The 11,716-nt window shown below is 45.8% G+C and overlaps 1 long non-coding RNA gene across 1 annotated transcript; it reads left to right on the forward strand.

The window, feature by feature from the left end:
• Positions 1-285: 285 nt before the first annotated feature.
• LOC145312773 (uncharacterized) lies at positions 286-8,577 on the forward strand. Its single transcript, XR_013877114.1, has 4 exons — positions 286-344; positions 432-489; positions 7,772-7,834; positions 8,202-8,577. It is a non-coding gene; the product is annotated as an uncharacterized LOC145312773 (long non-coding RNA).
• The last annotated feature ends 3,139 nt before the right edge of the window (positions 8,578-11,716 follow it).

Here is an 11,716-nt window from a genome sequence, read left to right on the forward strand (position 1 = left end):
GGGATTGTTATTTTTTTGTACACCTCCTTGGCTGCATTATGGGGTATATCAGCAGGATGTACACCCATGTCAGGATAATAGTAGAGGGGTGTTGGGGGTGTATCCACCCCTTTTAATTTTGCCAGGGGATTGAATACCCCTCCCCCCCGTTCGGCCCACCTCTGCTTCTAATGCGAAGTAGATTTTCAATTAAATTTTTTATGATAATATTAAGAAAATTCATTCAATCTTTCTTTGATAAGCTTTGCAATTAGTGTTCCTAATCATCCATGTATTCTAGGAAGAGATGGACGAGGTAACAAAAGTTGTGAGACCAAAGTCAACACCTTTCCGAGTAATACAAGGTACTATTTTTTCATTTAATTTTTGTATATCAGTCTTTGCTTAATAATGGTTTTTCTTACATTAATGAAAAAAATATTTTTTTTTAGCACGAGAAGCAGCTAAAATCAAAGCAGACTTAGCCTTAGAATCTTCTATAATAACAAGGTACATACATTAAACAATAACTCTTCAATAAAATATGTGGAATGTTCTGATACATTGTTAATAACAACCTATATATATTTACAAAACAAAAATTTTCATTGAAATCCTTCTAACGTATCTATTTCATAAATGGATATAGAATATAAATACGTGGATATGTGGTATTCGGCAACCGTGAGCCATGTCTATGGCACCCCTGATCTGGGGTTCGGTGGAGGGTCAATGGCCCTCCCCCGAGTCCTGGGGAAGGGGTCTAGTGACCCCCTCCCTACGCTTAGAATTAATGATTTGAATCTGTCATGTTTATTATGGTTAACTGTATTCTTAATTCTCCCCCACCCTTTCCAGGGATGGGGGAATCATTATTGCCCAAACTGACCATTGTATATGTATTATTTATGCTTTCATGTTATGATTATTTATTCCTATCCATGTAATTATTGTTTGTTGTATATATCTGCAGTATCTCTTAACCCTTCAATAAAGTGACAACTGAAAATAGATGTTGATCATTATCTAGTGAAAGCTAGAGAAGCGTAGCTTCTCTATAGTAAGGTGTCCACGTTTGTCACACTGCTGTAATCTAATTGAACTCCGGTGTCTGCCATTTATCCTCGGCGGATACCACAACTTTGGTGACAGCTGTGTGAGATTACGGCGAACCACAAGTGTAGAGCAGACGCGCATCTGAGGCTAAGGTACTCCCAGCAGTGAATCTGGCAAAACTGACGCAAGCAACCTGAATTACCCACCCTGGACAGCAAAGTTTAACTCTGCATCCGGCAGTTGTGGAAGCGAAACAGCGAAATCTGACGAATAACCGCGAGCAGCGCTGATATCTAACGGAGAATTGAGCGCCAAAAGGGCTGAAACAGGCCTGCGGACCGGCTGAAACAAGCCAAATACGTGTAGACGGCTGAAAATAGGCCAACTTTACTGCAAGAAATAGCAGGATCCGAACCAGTGGCGCTAGCAGGACGGGACATTCCCTGCCGCCATCAGCCGGATTTGGATCAGCGGCGCTAGCAGGACGGGACATTCCCTGCCGCCGATAGGCTGAAACATGCCACATAGCTGCAAGCTGCGAGCTAACATACGGGTGTAGTGCACCAGAACAGAGAAAAACTACGTCAACCCCGAGTATCCTGAGAAGCTACAACGCAGCCACCCATCTAGAAAACAGATATTATATCACATTTGCAGGGATTACCACCCTAGTGTGATGGCCAAACAATAGATTTATGAGCAAAGCTTGGCAAACAAATTGTTGTGTTGTGATAAATCTAAGAATAGAACAGGCTTGGATTACTGTGTATTGTGATAACAGCTAAAAATAGAACAGAGTTGGTCAACAAATCTGTTATGCAATTGTGATAAGGACAAACATAGAAGCTAGATGTAATATAATCAAAACAATCTCAAGCCCACAGCACAACAACAATACACCCCTTATTCCAAGGGAAGGGGAGGGGCCCCTTCTCCATTGAAGGCAAATACAATCAGGGTGATATAACAGATAAGCCTGAGATTAAGAAGAAAAGGCCCTATTACACCAGCACACAGTTACCCCCCTCCCTCACAGGGGGAACGGACGGAGTTACCCCCGTCCCCTCACGCGCTTCCCCCTTCCTACCCACACTAGACTAAGTCCGTCTGTAGTGTGGAGCTAGCGATCGGATACACAGAGCGCCATTCACGGGTAGCGCAACAGAGTGCGGAAAACATCATAAATCCAACGGACGAAGCGGACCAATGAGAGAGCGAGCTGAGGGGTGAGAGCGCGTTTTCCCCGTGTGCGCGGATTTGACGGCGCGAACGCGCGTTACAAGGACAGGAGATTCCACGCACACACACACACACACACTCTCACACCAGAGCGGAGCTACTCCATAGCATTTAACAGGGGTATTTTTAGCAAATAAAGAATTGCAAGTTTCTTTCCTCCTAGCTCTAGTGTGATAAGGGAAAACCCAATCAGTTCCTGACAGCAGTTCAGACCCTCAACATCTATCTACCTCAACACCTAACTATTGATAAGTACAGCTAAGTTATATCTTTGCAACTAAAACTCCCAACCTAGTGATACAAACAGTGTTGGCTGTTAGGCTAGGAAGCCTCAAGTGACAACCCATTCATTGTAGTACTGTATAACTTTGTGCCCGCCGTTTCACCGTTGACCCAATGGACCAGCATCAAGTCCCAGGAGGTGACCAAGCCCCAGGATGGCTCCAGGATGACCCTCAGCCGGCCCCAGCCGAGTACCGCAAGCTGATGCTGAGCAATCTGCCGGAGTTTAGAGGGCCGCCCAAGCAATCCTGGTCGGCACATATCCGCCGACTTGAGATGTCATGGGCGGCTTACCGCGTGCCACCTCATGATTCCCTCAACCGCCGCAACGCCCTACTACTGTCATTGGTAGGGCAAGCGGCGGAAATGGCGTCCCATCTGTTTGGCGAGGCAGGCCAAGCCTTGACCTACGAACAGGTCAAGACCGAGTGTGAATTGCTATTTCGCCCTGCTTTTGAATCCCAAACGCTTAAACAAGCGTTTAGGGATTACAAGCAACACTCGACAGAACCTATACAAGCGTACATATCAACTAAGTGCGCCTTGTATAGGGACGCCTACAACCATGAGGATCTTGAGTTGTTGGTGGACGAATTAAATCGTGGAATTCGTAACGCCAATGTAAAACGCCTCATGATGAACCATGAAATTGCGAGTGTACCTGAGTACACTCGCAAGGCCATGTTCACCGTGACCATGGTTACTAAGCAGCTGAAGGAAGGTGTGTGCTTAGTGGACTCGACCGACGGGCTGACTGGATCTGCCTGCATCCAGTTGCCCCAATATGACGAGTCGGAGCCAATGGAGATTGGCTCCTTGGCTCCGGGTCTCCACCAGATGGGGAAGGTCGCTCCAGATGACAAGGTTCCAGGCCGCTGCTACCGCTGCCAGGGGAGAGGCCACCGAGCTCGAGACTGTCCAACGCCTGTGGAAGTTAGCCTAGAGGAGAGGCGCACCCAGCCATGCCGTGACCGTTCTGCCAAGTGTGAGCGTTGCCACTATGACGGTCACACGGCGGCCGATTGTAGAGCTGACTGGGCCCAGGTAGCCAGCCGCAGGCGCACCGCCGACAAGGGTGCCCCTCCAGGGAAGCCCAGCAGAGTGGCCCATATGGAAGGGAGCGCGCCCCCAGCACCACCACCGCAAGCAGCCGCCCCCAGAGCTGCGGACCGAGCCGATGGGATGCCGCAGTTCGGGACTGTCCCAGCTAGGATCAACGTACTGGGCGGCGCGGCTGAACCCAACCGGGTTGGCCTAGGCTTCAGTCTTAACCATCTGGGGCCAGAGCTGGTACAGCCCAACAACATAGCCGAGCCAGAGGTGCTGAGGCCCCAGCCTTTCAGCCTCAACATGATGGAACCTGCCCGACTGAGCCTACCCAGCAAGAGTGGAGGGGCGCTGCCCAGCGTCCCTGAGACGGTGTATGGGGAGGCCCTGGCAGCCGCTGAACGAGAGAGGCAGGAGGTGCTAGCCAGCACCTCTGCATCGATGTATGGGACGCCACCCGGCGTCGCCACCTGGGATGATGGGGGGGTGCTATCCAGCGCCTCCCACCTGGTGCCTGGGGCGACAACCGTCGCCGCCACCGAGATACCTGGATCCTGGAACGAGCCAGCCTCCAACCTGATGTCTGGGGCGACAACCGTCGCCGCCACCGAGAGACCTGAGTCCTGGAACGAGCCAGCGGTCCCAGAGGAAGGGGTGACACCCGTCACCCCCAGCCAGCCAGCGCCACCAGTCTGCAGGGAGAGCCCAGCTACATGCCAGCCAGCGCCACCAGCCTGCAGGGAGAGTCCAGCTACATGCCATCCAGAGCCCTCTACCAGCCACGGGAACCCAGCTGCTCACCATCAGGATAAGTTGAATTTGTTAAATGTGTTGTATCCAAAACATTGTAAACACCCAGCCTTGCCTGTGCCCCCTGCACCTGAGGTTGGGGAGATTGAAATTTGGGAAAATAAGGACTTGCCTGTGCCACATGCACCTGAGTTCCTAGGGCAGGGGAGGGCATTGAGTAAGGGCGAGCCTGTGCCACATGCACTTCAGCCCCATGCCACTGGGCATGCCTTAGACCAGGGAAGGGAGCACTTAGGGCTAGGGGAGCCGACACCCAGGCAAGTGCCAGTCGCTTGCCAGTCTGTCATTGGGGAGGGTATCGGGGTGCCTCGGCCGCATACAGATAACGCTCAATGGAAATTTGTATCTAGCCAGGAGCAGCCCAGCCGTGTCCAGCCCCAAGAAGCAGCCGTGACCAGAGCCGGAGATCCCCAGCCGCGTGTACGAGGAAGATGGTTACCTGGAAGCCTCTCCCATTGGTGGATGGTCCTGTGGGGCCTCCTGCTGGCAGCCGTGTGGCCTACAACCAGCTACGTCCTGGTGGGGTGGGACTGTGCCAACCCCACCCATGTCACGTCTTACAATAAAGAAAAGATGTGTGACACGGAGCCCCTACACCAGGAGGTGCCCCTGGGCCATGACATACACGTCCTGCAGCAAGTCAAGGTGAGGGAAACCACTGGGTTCAGCTGTCAGCTCACCGTGTCCCAGTGGACATTCAGGTGTGGGGTATGGGGTCACCTCAAGGTGACCTCGGTCCCCACCCTCATGAGGCCAACCAAGATAGACCCAGAAGCGTGCCGAGACCTGGCCAGGAACCGAGTATACACGTTGCCAGGCAAGACCCAGCCACTGACGTTCCAGCTGAACCACCCCCTGTTCTTCACCATCGACATGGTGGGCGCCCTCGTCAACAGCCCCGAGGGGGTGGGTTGCGAGGGGGAGGACGTCCACTTTGAGGGCCAGCTCTACCGCAATGAATTAGTGCTCCAGGAGCGGCGGCTGCTGGTCAAGGAGGAGACCTATGTGGTGGAGGATGGACGAGTGGAGTCCCAGTCTGACCACCTGACCCTCGAGTGTCCCCATTCTGAGCTGTCCTGTATCACTGGGGAAGCAACCTACGTGTGGGACCACCTGGGAAGAGATTGCCCCTTGAGGCTGATCCGCAGCCTCCAGCCCAGCCTGGTGAGGGATGCATATCTGGTTGACCATCAGGCCCAGTTTTTCATCAACATGACCAACCCCACCTCAATTGTGAACTGCGACTTCGAGGCCCATGCCACCAACCATCCAGCGTTGTTCGTGGCAGCTGACCCAGCCGCGGCTGCGCTGCCCAGAGTGTCGGCCAGGGATGTTGACGTTCCCCTTCAAGCACAGATCCATGCAGGTTATATTGGGTTTACCCTGGAAACGCGCATGAGAAGCACTGCAGCAGAAGAAGTAGCGGCCAACTGCTGGAAGCTCCAGCAACTAGATCCGGCCCACCCGGTGCGTGTCCAGGGGAGCACGTTCTCGGTACTGAGGGGAGACATCCTGCTGCAGCTGACCTGCCAAAGGCACAAGTATGTTGTCCGCGAACACAAGGAGTGTTGGGACAAAGTGCCAGTGGAGCCCACAGGTTTTGTAGACGCTGTGACACGGGTATACAGTGAGCACGCCACCAAGATTCCCTGTTCCTCCACCTACCCCCTGACTGTGCACGCGGAGGAAGGCTGGATAGAGTTAACCCCTGCTCCCAAGAAGAGGCCACCCCCGCTGGATACGCCTAAGCAGTTGTTGACAGAACCCTTAGATGACTTCAGTTCAGGTGGTTTGTATTCGCAGGCTGAGTTGAACGACTGGCAACAACTGCTGGCGTTCCCAGCATACAAGAGTGCCATGCTGACCGGCCTATCCTATGGCTCCTGCGTTCAGCAAGGCAGCTGTTCGGCCACAGGAGACCATGGGATAGTGTCCTACAACATTGACCGACTGGCGGAGGAAGGAGAGGCAGCCCTGGATGTCTGGGCAGGATTTAGACAAGCCATCCACGAGTGGGGAGATGGCGCCGCCATACTGTGCTTGCTGTTGCTGATCCTCAAACTGCTGGGGGACCTAACCATCATTTCTCTGGCAGCAGCACAAGGAGGAGTCCGGGCAGCCCTGAATGCGATATCACAAGTGTTCCTGTACCATCCAGCTTTATATAGGAAAGCGCTGGCTAGAGCCAGGCTCAACCATGCCAAGTCCCGGGACTTTTCAGTGGACTGGGATGCCATTCCCATCGGCAGGGAAGCAGCCGAGGAAATGGTGTCTATGAAATCAACTGACAGCGGGCATGACCGCCCAGGTAGGCCAGGACCGCCCTCTGGCAGACCCCGCGGCCCCTCAGGAGGACAGGCCGCTGCTCAGACAATCAACCTGGCAGCCAGTGCCCCAGCCGCTGCCAACAACAACCCGCAGGCCCCACTGCTGACCGTTCCAGCAACAACTGTGCCACCAGCAAACCTGATACCTGCCGGCGCTGACCAACGTATCCAACCCAAGTCAGCCTCTGCCTTCTATCCCACATTGGGAGCCCATCAACCCTAAGAAGATACTCACCACTAGGATTCCATTGAATCATTATCGTTTGTATATATTTTAGCCCTAAGGAGCGGGCCGAAGGCCTCAACCACTGTCAGAAGTCTGATAGGGAAACCACCTCCCAGCCTTCCGAGGGGAGAGTTGTGGTATTCGGCAACCGTGAGCCATGTCTATGGCACCCCTGATCTGGGGTTCGGTGGAGGGTCAATGGCCCTCCCCCGAGTCCTGGGGAAGGGGTCTAGTGACCCCCTCCCTACGCTTAGAATTAATGATTTGAATCTGTCATGTTTATTATGGTTAACTGTATTCTTAATTCTCCCCCACCCTTTCCAGGGATGGGGGAATCATTATTGCCCAAACTGACCATTGTATATGTATTATTTATGCTTTCATGTTATGATTATTTATTCCTATCCATGTAATTATTGTTTGTTGTATATATCTGCAGTATCTCTTAACCCTTCAATAAAGTGACAACTGAAAATAGATGTTGATCATTATCTAGTGAAAGCTAGAGAAGCGTAGCTTCTCTATAGTAAGGTGTCCACGTTTGTCACACTGCCGTAATCTAATTGAACTCCGGTGTCTGCCATTTATCCTCGGCGGATACCACAGATATATTAGGGACAATTAGTCGTCAATTTTGGTTTCTAACATGGACTTCGATTATTGGTCAGTTCGTTCATCCAGTAGGTGTCAGAGGGTGATGGGGGGTATAGTTATTTTAGCCAGCCGTGAGTATTATTTTATTAGAGTACATGAAAATATGGTGCAACATCCAATTAATTATCTATTGATTATTTGATATTTGTAGGCGGCCTAAAACAACAAAGCCAAATAGTAGAAGACAATCTTCTATACTAAAACCAAAAACAAAGTAAGTATAGTTTTTTTAGCATATGAGAACAAATCAAATTTGTGAAGAGAATCAGGGGGTTTCACAAAGTGCCGAGTCGAGCACAAAACTCCCCTTTGGTTCTTACTTTAGTCCAGGTTAGGTTAGTACTGGGTAGCCCAGCTAGAAGGGTTTAAGCACTGCAGGTATACACCCAACAGGGATTAGACATAGAAAAAAATAATCACCTCTTACTCTCCTAATTTTCAGTTCATTTCCAAATTAAGTGGGTGGGTGGATTCAGTGCCCGATATGCATTTTTAGGGACCTAGTTTTTTAAACATGAATAGGCATAAAAATCTATGTAAATAATTTATTCATTACTTATTATTTCTAATTTTACTTTTAGGGAATTGCGAATAATGAACGAGGATATTCCAACAATACAAACAAAAGACAAGCATGTTTATAATGAATAATAATTATATATCGCATCGTATTATAGACAGCTTTCGCGGATATTAAAATGAAAAATTATAAAAGTAAAACCTGTTCTGTTACCCCCAGAGAGGCTGACGGTCCAGTCTAACAAAACTGGTATTGATTTTATTATTTTAATTTTAATATTCATTGAAAATTGTCAGTAATTCGATGCTATACATGATTTTTCAGCATAGCTAAGAACTGGTTATAATCCAGCCGATATTAATCGGTTTCGGGGCCATACTGGAATAAGTTATACGTATTTTTGTTGACATTTTCTGTGTCTAAGCATTTATTATCAATTGCCTGTGATCAAATAAATTGTATTTTGAATAAATATATCTTTTTACAAAGTATCTCATACTTCACAATTTTTTATTTTATGAAATACTTGCGGCTAAGCACCAAGAGGCTTCTAGGGGCACTCAAGGGTGGGGAGGGTAAGTCGCTTCCTCCCCACTCTCAATTCTAGGTTTATTTTTTTTTACTGAAATTGGGGGGTGGGAGAATTTTTTTCTAGGGTCGATTTATCTTGGAAAATTTCCCCCAAAATAGTTATAAACTTTCCAACGACCTATGAGAAACTACCCTGTAAATGAAAACCATATCGCATCAGCAGTGGTTAGAGATCCTTCGGTACACACTCAGAGATCCTTTTACTTTATTTTAAGGATTGAATTTATCAAAAAATAAGGACGGGGGGGGGGGGGCGTCACAAGTGCTCAACAGCCATTTTGTATTAAAGCACCGTCCTTACTTAAGTTCTGTCTGTCCAACCTTCCAAGATGCTGTCAACACAAGATTTAAATTTTTCTCAGCGGCGCAGTGATTAAACAATTAGCAGAACATTAACTCTATACTACACATAAAGACACTTATACATTATACAATATTAATATTCACTAATTTAACCATCAACATTGCCTTTTAGTTCCGGTAAGAAAATAGGCCACGCACTCGTACAATGATCCTTGGATTAGGCACGTTTTTAGCCATCGCTGAAAGATGAGATTTGCTTTTCTTTCAGTTCACTGTTGTTCTTCTTTGTTTTATCTTCCCTTGAGGAAACTGAATGATCCCCATATATTTTCAAGGAAATAGGATTTATATATTTTACAAGATTACACTTCTTTTAATTTTGTAGCAGAGATAATGTTTGAATGTTAAATCTCCGATTTGTAATTTAAAAGTTCTTATATCAAGACGACTTTAAAAATCATACACCTATTTTTTTGTGGGTTCTATCATCTCCACTAATTTTAATATTAATTTTAATAAATATAGTTGGAAATTACATGAGAAAATTGTCCTCCACTTAGGTTGCTAATATGGATCCCATTTATTAGTAAGTTTGTTTATTGGAGTGGAGGGGATGGATGGTAGTATCGTTAGTTTAGCCAGCTGCGGGCACACATGAAAATCTGGTGCAACATCCAAGTAATTATATATTTATTTATTACTTTTTTTCTCTCGGGGGGGGGGGGGGGGGTAGGGTTAGTAGAATGAAAACCTTAAAGCTTCCTAAAGATATATAAATCTTCCCTAAAAGCACAGCAATTTTAACAACTTTAGAACTTAAACTTCACAACCTTGGCCTATAAAATCTCTCCACTAAATACAAACCTTAAATGTTAAGTTTGTCTGCTAAAGTTGTCCTACAAATTTCAAACTTTTTAATTTTATGCAAAACAATTTGATTTATAATGAAGAAGGATCGAGTACGGCAAATGACATTTTTTTGTTTTAAATGTTTAGCCATAGTGTTTTTTTATTTGAAAATTTTTGTACAATCAAGTTTGGTACCAATAGATTATAATGGTATATATCTGTTTATAATTTTTCAATTATAGCTAGACTACTCTAAATATAAATTTATGATGAGGTTCTTCCATTATTAATGTAAAAAATGGGCTTTTTTTGCATACTAAATGCTTATTAATAGCCCTAACTCTACTCAACAAATCACTTTAAACGTCCATTTCTGTTTATTATCTTAATAAACACCACATGTTCATTAGTAGTTTGATATGTCAGACATCCATATGTTTAATAGTTGAACAAAATTTAAATTGCAAGAATCAATATAGGATATACGTAGACAGGGGACAATATGTCGTCAATTTAGTTTGTTAATTGGAACTCATTTATTGGTCACTTCGTTCAATGGGAATGGGGTAAATGTTGTTGGATGGGGTGTTAAGTTATTTTAGCCAGCTGCGGGCATCACTTCATCAGAGTACGTTAAAATCTTGTGCAACATCCAAGTAATGATATTATAAGATGGCGACGGGTTTGACAATGTTTCTAGTCATTTTCCCTACCCTCTCCCTGAACATTAACAGTTTAGCTTTGCAACTAGGATAGCCAAATTTTAGGACGAACTTTTATTTTTCATAACAAAAAAATTACTTTTTCTGATCATCGCCGAAAAACGGCAAATAACGGAAACCGCTATTTTCGGCGGTTACGGCTGTAAAACGGCGGCTGGCGGCGTCAATTAATATTTTTATCTGTTTATTGTTGATCAAGGATTTACCAAAAAAATGTATAGGTCTCTAGCTGTAATAGAAGCCACGATATTAATGATATATGTCTATAGTAAAAGCCGGACAAAAAATCGGTCATAAAGTCGGTCAGGGAGCGGTCAATCGGTCATAACACCACTTTTCTCAGAAGGTCATTGATATCTAAGTATTCACCAAAAAAAATTAGGTTTCTACCTTATACACAAAAGTCATAATGTAGAAATTAAGATTTATTTAGAATTTTTTTTTAATTTTGGTGCTACCCAACCGACTTTGACCGGAAACCACGACCGACACAGACCAGATATCCTAATAAAATCAACTCTTGCCGACGTATAATTACTAAACTTAAAAAGTCACAGCTCTCTATCTTACCTACAAAAAAAAAATGAGATTGAATACACTAGAGGTGGGGGATCTTGGAGCCCCCCCCCCCCCCCCCCCCCCCGACCTGTAAGGGTTAAAAATGTAAAAATTGACGGCTGCCGAGCCATGTAAAAACTTTCATAACTAGGTTAAATTTGCATTAAATCGAAAGTTTGTCTTTCATTCATGATAAACCTTCTTGAGGAGTTTTTTTTATGCGTTTTTGTATTTATAGAAAAACTGCAATGTACTAGAAACTCGTATCAAAGCAAAATAAAATAAAAACTATTTAATTTCTATTTAAATAAAGAGCGAGAAAAGTATTTTTTTTTCATAGAAATTATGTAATGAGGGCAAGCAGCAGAGTTGCTCGGTGTCCATAATTTATTGCAAAATTAGTGATAGCGAAGAAAATAATTTTCCAGTATGCCACAAAAATATACGCTGGATTAGAACCGGTTTTTTAGCTGTACTTAAAAATCGTGTAGCGTATCGTCTTACTTACAATTTTCTACGAATGATAAAATAAAAATCATAGTATTAATACAAG

Source organism: Acartia tonsa, chromosome 2, assembly GCF_053477335.1.
Source record: "Acartia tonsa isolate MP-2025a chromosome 2, ASM5347733v1, whole genome shotgun sequence".
In the NCBI taxonomy this organism is placed as follows: domain Eukaryota; kingdom Metazoa; phylum Arthropoda; class Copepoda; order Calanoida; family Acartiidae; genus Acartia; species Acartia tonsa.